This window comes from Eleutherodactylus coqui, chromosome 1, assembly GCF_035609145.1.
Source record: "Eleutherodactylus coqui strain aEleCoq1 chromosome 1, aEleCoq1.hap1, whole genome shotgun sequence".
Lineage (NCBI taxonomy): Eukaryota > Metazoa > Chordata > Amphibia > Anura > Eleutherodactylidae > Eleutherodactylus > Eleutherodactylus coqui.
This window is the reverse complement of record NC_089837.1, coordinates 161,572,432-161,589,886: the sequence shown is the minus strand read 5'-3', so window position 1 is coordinate 161,589,886 and position 17,455 is coordinate 161,572,432. Positions and strand designations below refer to the sequence as shown.

General features: G+C 42.9%; 1 protein-coding gene across 3 annotated transcripts in view; it reads left to right on the top strand.

Annotated features, from left to right (window-relative positions):
- DIS3L2 (DIS3 like 3'-5' exoribonuclease 2) overlaps window positions 1-17,455 on the top strand; it is a 285,607-nt gene that overhangs the window by 52,355 nt on the left and 215,797 nt on the right. The window lies entirely within an intron of this gene.

Below are 17,455 nucleotides of genomic sequence, written 5' to 3'. Positions count from 1 at the left end.
GGAGAAGCGCTGCTTCAAAACCCGCGGCACTTGGCGCGGGTTTTGAAGCGGCCTGGCCGCTCGCTCTTCCGCTGCGGCTGGTGCTCCCATAGAGGAGAGCGTGGCCACAGCGGAGGAATAAAAAAATGAACATGCTGTGGGTGGCGAACCCGCGCCGCAGCCCTGGCTTCTGCCGGCTTTGCCGTGGCGGATTTGCCGTCCCGTGTGGACGAGATTTGTAAGAGATCTCGTCCACATGGCTGGCTTATCCCAGGATTAGCGGCCACAGGCGGATTTCCCGCGGCGGAATTTCCGCGGCAAATCCGCCCAGTGTGAACCCAGCCGTAGATTGGGGTTTAATGACCTGTTTTTAGTGGGTTTTTTTGTTTGTTGTTTTTTTGTAAGGTGCATAAACCTACACCTGAAACTTGATTTAAACAGTAGAAACCTGATTTAAACTGATGACACATTCCTTGCAAGGTGATTGATTCACAACAGTGTACAGAGGGACGGCAGCATAGATGGTGGATAAAAAGTACAAAAATCTTGTTCCATGTTAAAAATTCAGACAAGCAACGTTTCGACCTTTAATGGTCTTTCTCGAGCCTGAGCCTTGGCGCACTGTTACCACTGAGTATGGAAAATAACTAGTCTTACCTCCAACCCTGTATATTACCTGCTGGACTATTTTCACTGTATGGATTAACTTACGAACGGTTTACCATCAGTAGGAGGGAGCTTCTGTTATCACATTCCCCTCCTCTAAAGTAAGTTTCTCTTCCATCTTAATTTTTCCTGTATGTTACACATGCCTGACTGAACTTTGGTTCTCTATGAGCGCAGAATTTTTTTATTTTACATTTGCTTTGTTTCATGTTTTTTGGGTGCCCGCTGGCCCCTTGCCACTTCTGCAGCCCTCCACTCGTTAGATGCTCCCCAGCATAGAAACCTACTACCTTTTTTTTCTCACAGTCCGGGTCTAAGGGTGAGGTACTTGGATGCCCGGGGCCTAGGTGTTTACACCCGGTTGGTCCACACTCTTTCTCTGAGGTCCTTTCCGACTATATCTTTACTACCGCTGAATTGGTCACGTTAGAAAAATTTCTGCGGTACAATTGTCTGCATGTTCTAGACAGTACAAATATTTGTCAAGAACAATCGTTTTAATAAGATTTATTCTGCCGGCCATGGATAGCAGCAACGCACTCCAGGTTTTGAGTTTGTGTTGGAGGGACGGTAATAGGGGAGCAATATTCAGGGTAAAGCTCAGAGCATGATCTCTAGAAATCTAAATTTCAAGGTACTTTAAATTGAGGGGTGACCTGTAGATTGTAGAAAACCTCTCCAATTTGCCAACAGTCAAGCCTCAAAGCCATAAAAGCCGACTTCTGCCAACTAATGCGTAAGCCTGAAAACTGCCCAAATCATCTATCAGGGAGATGGCCAGTGGCAAAGTATTCCTGAGCTCAGACATATATGTTGGTATAGGGGAAGCAGATGTGCCACAATTTCTTTTTTATATTGTAAATAAACTTCCACTGGCAGACCATCCGGTCTCGGGATCTTACCCTTGGTCATAGCCATCATCGCCTCTACAACTGCATCTATCGTAATAGGGGAGTCTAATAGGGATTTATGAGTGTCTTATAGGTTAGAGAATACTATGTCTGCTAAATAGTTATTTACTTAAGTAATGGAGTAAAGGGAAAACCTTTTTAACAAAATCTGTGCGACAAATGGCACTCCTTTCCTCCTGAACGCACTCCCTGCTAGGCTGTGAACTAGTGATGTAGTGTATATTGCTGGAAAGAAAAGAGACTGCCTGTAAATGTACGCTTTGTCACAGGAAGCAGAGGAATCACCCAGCTGTCCCCTGGGACTGCAGGAATAGATCAACATGGAGAAGATGCTGTAAGAAGACTGCCTGGGGAGGAATAGGTGAGTATAGTTTTGTTTTTTTTTTGTTTGTTTTTTTAATGACAGAACCCCTGTAACCAGTTATGTGGTCCCATTTTATGCCCCTGGAGCTAAGCCTACGTATTAAAGTTGTAATTCATTTTCATGGCTCAATGCTAACAAATTCCGTGAAGCACCCATTGAGTCCAAATGATCACTACACTTCTTCATGAATTCCTTGAGGAATGTAGATTTCAAAATGGTCACACTTTGGGATGTTCCATTGTAAAATCTGCACTCTGAGAACACAATAGTACTCTACTTATTTTTTGAGTCCCACTATGTACCCAAACAGTTTATTTTCACATATGGGGCATTTCAATAATCAGGAGAAACTGGGTAGTAAATTGTGGTGTGACTTTTCTCACATTTTTACTCATGAAAGTTAAAAATTTAGATCTAAACCTATTTTATTGAAAAAATTAATTTTACATTTACACAGCTCAATCTTAACAAGTCACCAGATACTTGTTGGGGCATAATGTTCACTATACCCTTTAATGCTCTCCTTCAGGGCTCTAGTTTCCATTTCTTTTTTTCCATTTGGAGGGTGGAGAATTGTTTTGGCATATCATGCACTCTGCTAACCTTAAATAGTGGAAAGTGTCTCTTAATAGAATAGAGGCCCCAAAACGCACATGGTTTTGCTTCATTTCTGAGGCCTGTGAGTTAGTCACTTTGCACATTGGCCACATGTCCAATATTTCTAAAAACTGCCTGAATCTGAGAAAAACTCGCATGTTTTTGAAATTGGTTTCCCTAATTCCCACTGAATCACAGAAAAAAGTAGTTTAATCCATGAATGACCAAGCACTGTAAACATATATATGGCGCTTGGTGCTGGGCTTTAATACAGGCTGATAGTAAATGTATGGTGTGTGTGTGATAAAAGCACCTGCAGGAGCAGGACCTGGAGGAAGAGACCGAAGCATTTTTTTAAACTATTTCTTTTTTACAAACTATGTAGCGCTCAGTGAACACTATGTAGAGAATGCAGGAAGCGGCTGTGCTATTCCATGCATGCAATCTGGAGATCACGGGATCGCTGGCGACCCCAGCATGTCAGAGATGCAGACTTCTTACCAGCTCTGGCAGTGACTACAGTCGATGTTTTTACCTGTAACTGGGGCTCCTATGGATGCTGTAGTTGCAGTTGAAGTGTGTAAAATAATAAGACAGAACAAAGTGAGATCTAAAATGTCATAGATGTTGACAAAAATAAAAAAAATATATAGTTTCCATAATCTGTATATGCAGACAAAATATATATTTTGTTTTTTTCTGGCCTCTTAAATTGTGACTAAATTTTTACATGTTATACTGACATGCCAGAATTTTGACCGGTGGGGGTCTAGGTGCTTAGATACTCACCACTTGTTAAAACGAAGGGTAGAAGTGCTCATCTTGTACATAGGCATCATGTCCACGGGGTTTAAATCCGCAGTGTTTCTCCCGCACGCGGATCCGCGCCCCATAGGGATGCATTGGACACCCGCAGGTAGTTAAATACCTGCGGATGTCATTTTTACCGTCAGGTGCGGATCTGCATGCAGGAAAAAATCCGGACATGCTCCATTTTAGTGCGGGTCTCCCGCAGGCTTCTGTTGAAGCCTATGGAAGCTGTCCGGATCCGCAGGAGACCCGTACCAGAATTAAAACTCACCTGCTCCGGACGATGCGGTTCTTCCCTTCTTCGCGGCCAGATCTTTTTTGTTCGGCCCGGCGGATGTGCTCAGCGCATGTGCGCGGCACGCTGCCAGCGTACCGAGCCAAAAAAAAAGAAGATCCGGCCGCGAAGAAGGGGAGACACTCATTGTCCGGAGCAGATGAGTTTATTCTTATTTTTAGGCCTCATGTCCGCGCGGCAGGAAGGGCCCGCTACGAATTCTACATATAGAATCCGTGGCGGGCCTGATTTTCCCTGTGGACATGAGGCCTAAGGTGTTTGGATTCTAACTGGAACTGGATAATTGCAATACTGTATCAAGACACAGACTCATTACTTTAAAACAAGATTTCAGATAAAAATGTCTTGTCGTTCAGCAGAAAAGAATGTTTAATTTTGGGCCAACCATTTAACAAATTGAGACCAGAAATGCTTTGTATGTAACTACTCACTCCTTGAGTCTACTAATTAGCTGAAGGTGATTAAAGATGGAAGCACTGTGTTTTAATGTAATTTTGGATGTACCGCTGGCTAGAGAGCTGCAGTATAGATGCCTTTTTTCCTTTTGCTGTTCTTGCTTAAACTTTCTCTCCGCACAACTTGTCCTTCCTTCATACTGCATTGTCTGTTCCACTTGAAGGCGCAGAACAAAAGATTTCATAAACTTTTGACTTCTAATATCACAATACCTGGCATTGCATGAAAGGCGAGAGTACAATGGAGTTCTATCTATGAGCATTCAGTAGATAACTATAGAATATATTTTACTCGGAAGTCTTACAATGATTTCTTGGAGTCAGAGCGCTGATGTGAGATATGGGAGCTGCCTGTGTTTTTCATCATCTATTTTTTTTTTTTTTCTTTTTTCTTATCTCTTGTTGTAATATTCTTTATTCCTTAATGACAACTTGTTATAACTGGTAGGAGAAAAATGTTTGTAATGAAAACCTACTAGTTCATAGGATATTTGTCATCGGAAAATGACCTTTTGTATACAACAATTGTTGTATTGTTTTGCATTTATCCATGCCTGAAAGCGCTGCGGAATAAGTTGGAGCTATACAAATAAAGATGATTATTATTATTACATCAAGTGTTTGTTAGGCTGGTTTCACGCAGCCAAGAATCTCGTGCGAGATTTGGAAGTTGTGAGACACATGAATATGTACCCCATCCTTTTGGATAGGGTCATACAAATGAGCCAGGTTTTTTTTTTTTTTTTTCTTCCACGCATCAAGCGTGGCATGTCCTATCTTTGGGCATGCCCTCACATCGCCCATTGTTTTCAATGGGGCAAGTGGCAGCAGCGCATCAAGTGCTAGGTGCTTGCGAGTGTGATGCGAGGTTTCCCATTAAAAACAAAGGAAGAAACTCTGAAATCCACTGCCGTGGTGGAGGATCGCTACTTCCCCGAAATAATGCGAAATGGTTTTAAATACAAAAACACACCACATCTACAGCGATACCGCATGTTGGTAAGTGTGATATCAGGCCGAGTTTCACGGCCTGATAGCGTACTCTCCCATGTGAAATAAGCCTTAAACATATTTAAATTTTTTTTTTTGGATTCCAATCTATATTTAAAAATCAAAAGATTTCTTTGGTTTTCACACTGTCCCCCAAGCCGGATACTTCTGTTCAGTAGAGATGACTTTTCAGTAGTCCTCACTATCACAGGCAGGATTACAATTAACTGCAACACCTATGTAGCGTTCCCCCAGCATGCTACATCAATTGTTTCTGGGTCGACCATTGTAAATTGAAATTATTGTATGGTGAAACCATAATGTTATGCAAAACCGCATTTGAATCCTCAAATGTCAATGAAAAAGTAATAGAAAATGAAGGTTAAAGAAAATTAAGCGGATAATTATACATAAAACAAGTCTTTACCTAGAAGCCAGAAAGAGTTGATGGCTGAACTGTTTGAGGCATTGTATGTTGAATCTGGTCTCGAGTTACAATGGCCCTGGAAAGACTATTTTCTGTTGAAAATATTGTACTGAGTCCATTGTAACTTGCACTGGGGCATAAGCTGTTACCATCATCTTTTGTGAATGGTGGATCCTATCGCCTTCCCATCATTGCACAATGACCTCTGCGCAAATCACAGAACATGCCTAGAACAGTCTCCCATAGAAGTCAATGGGTCGCCTTTTACAGTAGAAATCATAGGAGAGTCATCCAAAGTGTCTCTAAATACTGCTAACTGCGCTCACTAGTTGTGTATAGATGATAGAATAAAAATTACCAGAAGCAGAAAAAGGAATATGGTTCACTATTAGGGATGAGCGAGTATACTCGCTAAGGCACTACTCGCTCGAGTAATGTGCCTTAGCCGAGTATCTCCCCGCTCGTCCCTAAAGATTCGGGGGCCGCTGCGGCTGACAGGTGAGTCGCGGCGGGGAGCAGGGGAGAGCGGGCGGGAGAGAGGGAGAGAGAGATCTTACCTCCGTTCCTCCCTGCTCTCCCCCGCAGCTCCCCGCCCCGCGGCGGCACCCGACTCTTTCGGGACGAGCGGGGAGATACTCGGCTAAGGCACATTACTCGAGCGAGTAGTGCCTTAGCGAGTATACTCGCTCATCCCTATTCACTATCTATCTGGTTTTAATTTAGTGTAAAAAAAACAAAACCAAAACACATTCCCTGGAGGGCGCATTCATACGAACGATATTCTCATGCAAGTTTTGTGCGATGTGCTCAAAACTCACACAAATATGAAATCCATTCTTTAAGAATTGATTCCTTCACACAAGCGATGGTTTTTCTCGCAGCGTGTTCTACCTCTGGGCATTCCCTTAGACGTCTCACCCATTGTTTTCAACGGGACCTTGAAAGACCTCGCATGACACTCGCCTGCTATGTGTGAAACGTGCATGCGAGTGCGAGGTTTCCCATTGAAGTCCATGGAAGACACTTGGCATCCTTTCACGCACATGAATCGCAATTTTACAGAAGCTATGTGATTTTTAATTAAAAAAACTCTTCCCGTTGCCATGAAAATCACACATCGGCAAGTGTGATAACGAGCAGAGTTGCTCGCCCGTGTAAATGTAGCTGAATTTTTGTGATCGGCCAGTGTAAATACGAAACAAAAACGCTCACTATTCGTTTGTGGTTGTTTTTATTGCTAACTTTCAGTCGCGCTTCTCATAGTGAGAACCCAGCGATCCAGCAAGAAGTCATTCACACTAAATGCTCTTCACGAGTGCGGTGATGTCAGCGCTCCTGCAGTAGTTTAAATGACTGTCGGCCCGTGTTAACCCCTTCAGTGGCAGGTTTATTATTGCCAGGGCAGCAAGCCCCGGAGATTTTCCTGAGGTAACCCGAAGTGGCAAACGTGTACAGTGGCACAATAATTGTGTGTCCTGGCCAGCATTTCAGCACTAGAGCTGTCCATGGAAATCTTCTAGGCATTAACTGCATGGTTAGTGCAGCAAGTCCCGGAGATTTTCCGGGCGTGCCACTAAAGGGGTTAAAGGGCCATTAGAGAGAAACCAGTTTGATTATTACTAAAGAATATTCCACATCCCATATATTACAGTATTTCTGGAGGCAGAAGGGAGGATGTAGAACAGTCATTGTTTAAATATAATCTTTATATAGTGGCAACATATTCTGCAGCTATTTAGAGAATGAATGAATGAATGAATGAATGAATGAAATCTGACAGTGTTGAATAAAGAATTCAGACTACAGGAGTGAGGGCCCTGCTTACAAGAGCTTGCAATCTGAGGAATTAGAGGTGGCAAGAAAAGCAGCATGGTATAAAATAGAGTATATAACAAAATAATACCATAATCTAATCAAAGTATTACTAAGAGTAGGGACTACTGACCTAATGGTGTTGGCTTAGAGACATGGCACCATGAACCCAACATGCATTATGTCAGAAGGACCTACAGATGGTGCACTGAAAAACAGAACTTGTATAGTAGGGTTACCTGCTGCCATGGTGGTGCATATCCACAAGGTGCCATTGGAAAGGTTTTGAGGACTGGCGCTGTCTCTATGATTATAAGCATAACAGTTTAACATTACTAGTATTATAAATATGAACTTTAAATGCGCATTCTTTGTAGGAATAGAATTTTTTTTAGTTTTTTGCATCAGTTTTTTTTCCCCCTAGTTTGTTGCTTTAACCCTTTTTTAATACATAATGAAAAATAATTCCTATAGCCATCTACTTTTATTAAAGGTATTGAAGACATTTTTGCCATTTAAGGGCACAGGTATCCTCTGCCATGGTGATAAATCTTCTATGCAATTTCCCCTACTTGTATATAGTGGGATTGCTGCTTATTGGCTCTGATGCAATGAAGCTAAAATGGCCTGAAAAAATCGGGGGCCATTTAAGATTAATGGAGCATATTTACTTACAGGAGTGTTTCACATGCCAGGCGAAGTATGTTTTTTGCCGGTATAAGTCAAGAAATGTCTAAGGGATACAAGCCTTTTAATACACTTGTTACATCTGGCAGTATCTTTGTGCACCATACTGTGATCTAGGCCTGCTATGAGCTGCCATAGCTTTTAGCTATAACTTACCCCAGTTTCTAGCGTAAAGCTGGTGAAACTGTCCTTACATTACTATTCATACACACAGAATGAAACAAAAACTTTTTCCAATATTTCAGCCTATTCTTTATCTTATCACAAGTGCTTCCTAATACTTCCTGCCAGGATATTTGGTGCTGCCCTAAAGGAGCTGTGAAGAAGAATAGTAAGTGCACACATATATATTTTCTGGAGCCCCTGTCATGTCATTTTTAAAGCAATCATGTTTTTTTTCCCATGGGCTGTTCCCATCTACACTAGATAAGAGTGGGCCACCACACCTTCCTGGGACAAAGGAAAGGCAGGGACAGGAGAACAAGAGATGATTTCCTTCAGGCTTCCTTCACACACTTTGTTTGCAGTGTGTGTTTTTTGTTTTTTTTTAACCTTTTTAACAAGCAAAAAAAAAGCCTCCCAAAATACTTGTAAGAAGACATTTTTGCAAGCTTTTTGGGTTATTTATTTTATTTTTAAGTCTATGGTAAAAATTCTTATACCATGCCTAGAGCATACTGTGTTTTGAGGGGGAAAAAAGCAGTGTACCCAAAACATGCATCAAAAGTGAGGAAATGTGGCACAAGAGAAAGTGTAATTCATTACTGCCTATTCCTTCAAATTTGTCAGGAAAACCCTTGGCTTTGTGGTGCGTATTACATGTGCTAAACTTGCGCATTTCATTTGCAAAAAGCATGCAGTATGTTCTATTTACATACATGTTGTGCACAAAAAAATTGCACAAATTAAACTAAACTTAATTGCCCATTGAAATCAATGGACGTGCTTTTGTTTTTGCAGGTGTAAATACGCAGGGCATACACAGAAATGCAGTAAAATACACGGTCACGTTTATAAAAAAATAAAGCACCGCCAAGTCTGCATAAATAAGATTACATTTGTGTGAGCCCAGCCTTAAAGGGGTGCTCCATGACCTTAAGTACCTCTGTTACACCTAGGCACTGCTGCAGCAACTCTGATATATGCAAGGTATACCAGATCCTGCACCCAATGGGCATTTTTCTTGCCCAGTCATTCACTTCTTCCATTGATGTGAAAAGAACTGGTATGGAGGCGCAACACTCTAAGCTACTAGAAGATGTAGATCAAAGTCCAATGTGTGATGGTGAAAGCACTTCTTTTTTATTATTTTTTCAGAAATTAAAAACCACCAATGGAATACGCGTTTCGGGGAAGAACCCCTTCGTCAGTTCGGCTGGATAGGACAACAGGATGCCTAGGGGTGACACGATTCCAAAGATGTATAGAATGTGTCGGAGGTCCTTTTTCATTTCTTCCATTGATGACATGCCCACTGGATTCTGGAGCTTTCTTCCGCTCGGTCTGTGTGCGGCTCTGATCTTAGTACAGGGGAGCAGGGACAGGACTGGATATCGCATGCCTGAGAATGTGTGGAAAAGGAGGCCGATATTGGGCATAGGAAGAGAAGATTGGAGAGCTGAGCATACGCGCAAGATGCCCAGGAAGCTGATGTCAACAAACCAGGGGTGTCATCAAGTTTTTTTTTTTAGAAAAGTCCCGCAGCACACCTAAGGAATGCACATTAGTGCAGAGGTTCAATCAGTGATATCCCAAGCCACCTATGGGATCACGGACCTCCAATCCCAAATATACGCAGTAATATCCAAATGAAGCGGCAGCATCAAGGGTGTAGAAAATATATAGAAAAATGTATTGCTCCATAAAAAATGGTGACGTTTCGACTTAAGTAAGTCTTTTTCAAGCTGGGGGTGTGCCGTTGGATTAAGAAAGAGCTTTATAATGGGTCTTCAGGGCTTTGTGGAGGAGGTAATGAATGGGGAACTTCTAATTTTGCACCAGAAAACCCCCTTATAACTTTCCTGGAATTGTCCGACTGCCCTGGATCAAGTGCTACCTACTGTCTCTTTATTGCTATGTATTGTCCTTTTTCCACGTGGATGGAATGTTGTTAAAGATCTACTAATATGAGGAGTTTCCTTCTGCCTGTCCCAAAATGCTTAATTTCTTTCACTATGCAGTTAAGTACGCAAGAAAAGATGATGCAAGAGCTCTTGAGCAAGGATGTTGGCGTGTAAATCCACCCTCATGTATCCTACCTCGTGTATCATCCAGAAATCTTAATCCCTCGTCCTGTTAATTCTCCTCATCCTATTCTCTCATTTTAATGCCTCTTCAGAATGTTGTCACATGCTATAGTTCTATACATTTGCCTAGTCTTGCATTGTCTAATATATGGCCATCAGACTGCTCTTATTCGTAATCTATTGAAATTTCACTGAATGTTGTGTGTTGCCCTTGAGATTCCTGGGTGTAGAATTTCACTAGTTCGTCCTTTGCGGTAATATCCTTGTTGCTACCCTCAGTTTATCTGGTCACTCAGCAGGTGCCACGTTTAAAGTTACACTGTGCAAGCCAATCTATTAGCAGGGTTTTCTCCATGCCAGCTCTGCCTGGGTGTGAAGAATTCTCTGGAGGTCTAATCTTTTCCTGCTATTTGTGATAATAGAGATGTCCTACAAAGTCTGGTGCATTGCTATATTTCTGGACACCTCATTTTAGTTCATAGGAAAAAAAAATATTATACATAATCCAATAACTTCATAACTTTAAAACCACATGCCTAATAATGTGTAGGTTGCTCTCCTGCCACCAAAACAGCTCTGACCTGTTTAGGGTCCGCATCAATCTACCGCCTCTGTTTTGTCCTCTTCTCATTCCCATTAGGAAACCACGTATCCTCTTTCTTGGTAAGGCTGGGTTCAGATTAAAACCATATTCAAATGTATTTCACATAAGAACTGTTAACTTTAATGAGACAAATGGAGTCTTTGCACCCCCCCCCCCCACATCCCATCCCCTCCCACGTACACTCACAGACCATTCGCGCTTCTTACATGCCCATTGTTGGATAGGCATCAGAAGAGGGTACTATGGCTTGTCTTCAGCTACACAGCCCTATACACAAGCGAGCATGTTCCAACATCTTTCCATAGTAGGCAGCGTCAACTTTTTGCTATTTGTTCTACAGTAGCTCTTCTGTGTAATTGGACCAGACATGTCAACCTTTGGTCCACCCACATCAATGAGCCTTATGGGCCTTTTACACAGAACTATTATTGCTCAAAAATCGTTCAGTCGAAGGATTTGAGCGCTAATCGTGCAGTGTAGTTATACAGAAATCGCTCACTATTCGTTCACAGGTTATTAAGTTGACTTTTCAGTCAGTTTAAAAACAATCGCTGGATCGCGGGCTTGTCGTTCTTTGTGAACATTCAGCGCTTCACATAGAAGGTGAAGCACATAGCGAGAAGCCCGCGATCCAGTGGTGAAGTCTGACAGTGTAAACATTCTAATAAAAATAGAAGTGGAGAGGAGCTGCTACCGTTAAAAAAATTTCATTCTTTATTAAAGGGGTTGTCTCGTGAAATCAAGTGGGGTTCAGCACTTCTGTATGGCCATATTAATGCACTTTGTAATATACATCGTGCATTAATTATGAGCCATACAGAAGTTATTCACTTACCTGCTCCGTTGCTAGCGTCCCCGTCGCCATGGATCCGTCTAAATTCGCTGTCTTTTGGCGTTTTTAGACGCGCTTGAGCAGTCCGGTCTTCTCCCTGGTGAATGGGGCTGCTCGTGCCGGAGAGCTGGTCCTCGTAGCTCCGCCCCGTCACGTGTGCCGATTCCAGCCAGTCAGGAGGCTGGAATCGGCAATGGACCGCACAGAGCCCACGGTGCACCATGGGAGAAGACCCGCGGTGCATCGTGGGTGAAGATCCCGGCGGCCATCTTGGTAAAGGAAGAAAGAAGTCGCCGCAGCGCGGGGATTCGGGTAAGTAATACACTTTTTTTTTTTTTTTTTTTAACCCATCCCTTGGGTTTGTCTCGCGCCGAACGGGGGGCCTATTGAATAAAAAAAAAAACATTTCGGCGTGAGACAACCCCTTTAAGTAAAAAAAGCATACAGCTCACAGGTTCGCGCTGAACGTTTTTCGGCTATAGTAGCCTTTGTCAACAGTGTAAACATTCTGCATGAGCGCAGACTACCTTAGCGGTGCAGTTGTTGGCCTGTGTAAAAGGGCCATCAGGTGTTCATGCCGATTCTTTGGTTACTATCTAGCAAAAGTGATTCAAGGTAGAAAACCCGCTGTATTCTGGAACCAGAACCCTTTTTTTTTTTTTTTTTTTGGTGATGCATTGATCCGGTCATTTGGCTATTATAATTCGGACCATGTCAAAAGCTGCTCAAGCTTTTTTTTTTGTTTTTTTTTGTTTTTTTTAAAAATCCGATGCCCCAAAGCCAAATTGCTGTTGCAGTGTTTCCCATAGAGGAGAAAGGTGACAGCCAAAAACATTCAATGGGCAGTTCGTGTGGTGTCAACATCGGCCTGAGTTTTGACGTCTACAGCTGGAAACTCTCTGCATTTCAAACCCCCAGTGTTGCAAAGAGGGCGCTGCATGTATGTAATTTTCTGATATATTCTGCTGCAAGACAGTTACTGTGCATGCGCCAGATTCTCTAGTGTAGTCTAAAGTGAAATGCTCCGCACCACAGAAGGAGTGCCTGGACCACTGGTGGACCTGAGCAGTCTATCGAACGATTTTAAACTGTCATTTGCATATTGCGAGACAAATGGGGATATTTGGGCTTTAGAATATCAGATAAGAGAGAAAAAAAATTAAGGTACAGTCACGTTCATCTACTTGCAAATAAGGAAGCTGGAACAATACCTCTGCAGCGCCACCTATTGGATGGTAGCATTCTTCAAATCAATGCTTGACCCGTTATACAGGTCTGTAGAGCAGTGATTGGGAATAGAAAACAAAGTCAGAATCCATACACGGACAGCTGTTTCGGGGTTTTTGCCTCATCGGTGTGCAGGAGGAACCTGGAATGCTGCCATCCAATAGGTGGACTCGCAGAGGTATTAGTTCATCTTCCTTATTTGCATATTAGCCAGAGGAGCATGGATGGTCTTATAACTTCTCACTCACCTCTTTGGTGCTCTCCCTAAGGAGTGATGATACTCCTCCTGACATTCATCTTCTTGTCATGTCTTATACAGTTAGCTTACTTTTGCTAAAATCAACTGACTTTCATATTGCTTATGTTATGATCTGTGTGTGTAATAAGGTAGATTAATATTTTCAACCATAGAACTGGTAAATATACAGCTAAATTTGACTGAAGGATAATGGAGAAAATATTTTGAAAATTACATTAAGTTGCCAGGTGTCCTATTGGAGGGCCAAAAAAAGAACAGGAGCTGCTCTGAAAAATGCAACACAGCTAGTTTTTGTTACAAGAACGGTTTGTCAGTGCTCAGATTATAAAGCTTATAGTGATTTCTAAAGTGATTTATGTACCGTACTAATTTTGAGCGGGGGGGAGGGGGTGAGAAAGATCTCTTTCCCCCCCCCCCCCCCCCCCCCCTCCCTGTTTCTCACCACTCTCCCCTGCCGGCAGCCAAATCTTTAGAGATGAGCGGGCAGGTACTCGCATAAGGCACTACTCGCTCCAGTAGCTTGCCTTAGCGGGTACGTAGTGAGTCCCTACACTACTATAAATGTCACAGAAGGGGATAAATAAAAACATTAAAACAATCGCAGAAAATGGCCGTATACTTACTGACTAAGGAGGGCAGATAGCTGCATCCTCTCATCATGCAGGTAGCAGACTACCAAATGAGGGAGCTAATTACACCTGTGAGGGACACCGATGAGACAGCCACTCACACAGGTGTCCCTCACAGGTGCAATTGGCTCCCTCATCTGGTAGTCTGCTACCTGCAGTTATCTGCCCTCCTTAGTCAGTAAGTATATGACCATTTTCTGTGATTGTTTTTAAATTTCCCCTTCTGTGACGCATTTATGCTATGGATTTAATTCAGTTTAATATAGCATACAAATGGGAACTCCATTTTTCTGTGTTGCAAACCACACTGCATGTGTAATCTGTAAAAATCTTGATTACCTAACACTTGCAAATTTTAGATTAATTTGTCTAATGTGCAATTATTGGCAAGTTACAAATTTGAAAAAATGGATTCACCTCAATTTTGAAACTTCTATGTGAGTGTACAGTGTCTGAATTTCCAAAACACATCTGTTTTCCAGTTTTAATGATGATCAAGAGGTTATCACTAATCTCTCTACTTTTTTCCCCCTCCTAGTGTAATTTTCCAAAGAAACAAGAGTACAGTGCTGTTCTCATACATAATCTGTCTTGGGTCATCAACCTCATATCTCTGCAAGCCAGCTGCACTTTCTGAATTGAATTACTACGGGAAGATAGTTTTCCGCAGTAATTTTTGAGTCACCTGTAGGTTGGGTAATCTTATCCATGAGATGACACTGGATGCATGGAGGGTGAGCCTTCCTTCAATGGGTACTGCAGTGGATCTTCCAGGAAGACCTTTATAATATATTTGAGTACATCTTTTATCTTCATCTTTCGCCATCTCTTTCCTCTATGGTAAATCTAGTATTTCATGTGGGGGAAGGTTTACTACCCAAAAAGTATTTCTTCGTTTACTGACCCGGATATTTGCTTATTGCTTACTTTACGCACAAATGCTAGTTCTGATGTCATTGTAACTGGGAGTGTCACTGATTGGGCATATGAAGCTGTAAGAAACAGTACTCGGCCTTTTCCTTTCCCATCAATTCAGGGTGTCGAAGGTTCTCATGAATGTGTCACTTCCCTTTGTAATCTCACTTTACTATCCGTGATGTCGTCAGCCGGTGTCTGTATAGCCTTTACTATAAGGCAGTGATTGTCTGGGATAACTCGTAAAATTTATACAAGAGAAACCCAGTGAAGAAGGCTTAAATAGATTTACCAGGTGCAGCAAATGAAGCCTATTCATTATATAATGAATTATACAACTCGAATATAATTTGGGCATTGATTTCTCATAGTTCTCAAGATCCCTGCTCACTGGTTTATACACAGGTGCTCGGCTCATTACAAGACTCAGTTCAAAACCTACTGAAAGGGAATGTTCACATTGCTTTTATGCCCTACGTTTTGCTTATGAGGTGGGAAAGTTCCTGTCACACATGTCTAAATCTCGTGCATGTGCTATCAGTTAGTATGGACGCCGCTATGTGATAAGTGTGGCGCCTTCTGCCTCGTGGTATGTGGTGAACACCTGCCTCTGGGGTGTTGTCAAATTTGTTTGAGTCCTCATTAATATGGGCGGGCTCTTTTTATTGTGTGTTCATTGGTTAATTATTTTATTGGGTGTGTATATTGGTGCGGGTGTTTTCAGACTTCAGTGACTTGAAAAAGACTGTATAAGGTAGTCGAAACGTTGTCTTTACTCATGTGCAGCTAACAAAGCACTTTCTGCGGGATTGTGAGTATTCTACTGTCTTGGTACCCCGGATGTGGTTTGAATTTTGGAAGTAGTTGCTGGATTTATGGACCATGGATCTGCGTCCATTCTAAAACCTGCATCACTTATTTGGTTATTGGAGCCTCCCCTCAGGATTTGAGGTACGCCTGGGTGCTGCTGTCAACCACAATTGTCTACTCTTTCTGTCACACATGCCAGATATAATCATCAATCCGCATTCACCTGACAGATGCAAAGAGTGCCCATATGCCTTGCTCGACCCATTCACTTGAATAGGAACTGATCCTGGGATGGTATTGCAGACAACTGCATTTGTGTACATAACTCTTATACTTAAAAGGGTTTTGCAGGCCTAGCCAAATTACTTTTTAGTAATGTTCACACACAGAAGAAATTCTACAGATTTCCTGTGGCACAATGGGTGAGGATTTTGACTTAAAATTAGCAGCGCATCCACAGCTGATTTCAGCAGCTGCAGCACTCCCCATCACTGTTTAATTCTTTACACAGTCAGAGAACCCCTGTACCTGGCGGCCTCTGAGCGCCGCCGCTGGTTAGGTGATACAGAAGTGTCCTCACCTGACCAGTGGCGCTGCACTCACTAAAGGCTGCTGAGTGAAGGGGTGAGCTGTCAGTGTGAATAATTAGGGTGGTTTCACACCTGCAGCAGAGATTTCGCTTTCCTGCTCTGTTTGGGGAGGAAGAAAGGGGAATCCCCCGGCCGAACAGTTCCGTCTCTGGTTGGAACAGGACGGACCCCATTAACTATAAATTCGTGCAGCACTTTTTCTACTGGTATTTTCAGCTGTATCTGCGATGGAACCTCCAGTTGGAGGTTCCGACGCAGATGTGAAACCGGTCTTAAAAGGTGAGGGGAAGTGCTGTAGCTGCTGAAAATTGGCTGTGGATACGAAGCTGATTAAGGCTGTTTGCACGCGGCCGAGCCGGATACCACATGTGGAACCCTTCAGTAGCAGCAGCTTTCGCGCATACCTGCCTTTCTGTATCTTTATCTGTACTGCGGATGGTCCACATGGCTCGCCATCGGGCATGCAAAGTACAGATTATTTTTTTTATTTTAAGCTCCTGCTTTACTTGCGTCATCGCGGAAGGGCAGCGGGTCAGGCAGCTTCCCATTGACTTCAGTAGAAGCCGTCCACACTAAATCTGCTCAAAAATGGAGCACTTTTTTCATAGCATGCTATGGACTGTTTTTGCTGCGGAACCTGGAGGCGGACGCTTTCCGGATTCTGCAATACAAATCTGCCTGGTGCAGGTGACCTTAGAGTCAAAATCTACACTCATGGTACTGAACAGTGTTACCTGCGTGATCATCATGCAATTTGGACAGCACCAAGATAAGGTGTTAACTGTGCATAAGCCTGCAGATTTGTCATTCAAGTGTCTAAGAAAACTGGTTGTTAGGCCTTATGTCCACGGGCAAATCAGATTCCGCCTCCGGGCCCGCAGCACGATTCGACCCTACCCGCGGCCATGGACATCAATTCATTCCGGATGTTTTCTTTTCCCTGTCTCGGCAGGATTTTCTCTCGTCTGCGCGGCAGATGCGTGCCGCTGCACTGCACATTTTATTTATTTTTTTAAATCCCCTGCTTTCCCTCTCGTGCGCGGCACATCAGCAGTGTCAACTGTTGGTGTGCCGCGGATCGGACGGCTTCCATTGACTTCAATGGAAGGACATGCAATATCCTGCAGGGATGCGAGGCTGTTTCCTTGTAAAAATGCCTCGCCATCCAGAGGATTTCAGAAGGACTGTGAGGGCGATATCTGTCTGAGTCACTGCCCGATATCGCCCTCGCCAATGTGCAGGAGCCCCTAGAGGGGATAGAGAGACAGTATTAAGTGGGCGTAGTTATGCTACACAACCTCTGATAGAGGGGAGGGTGAGCTAAGCTTGTGCAATTCACGATAGACTAGC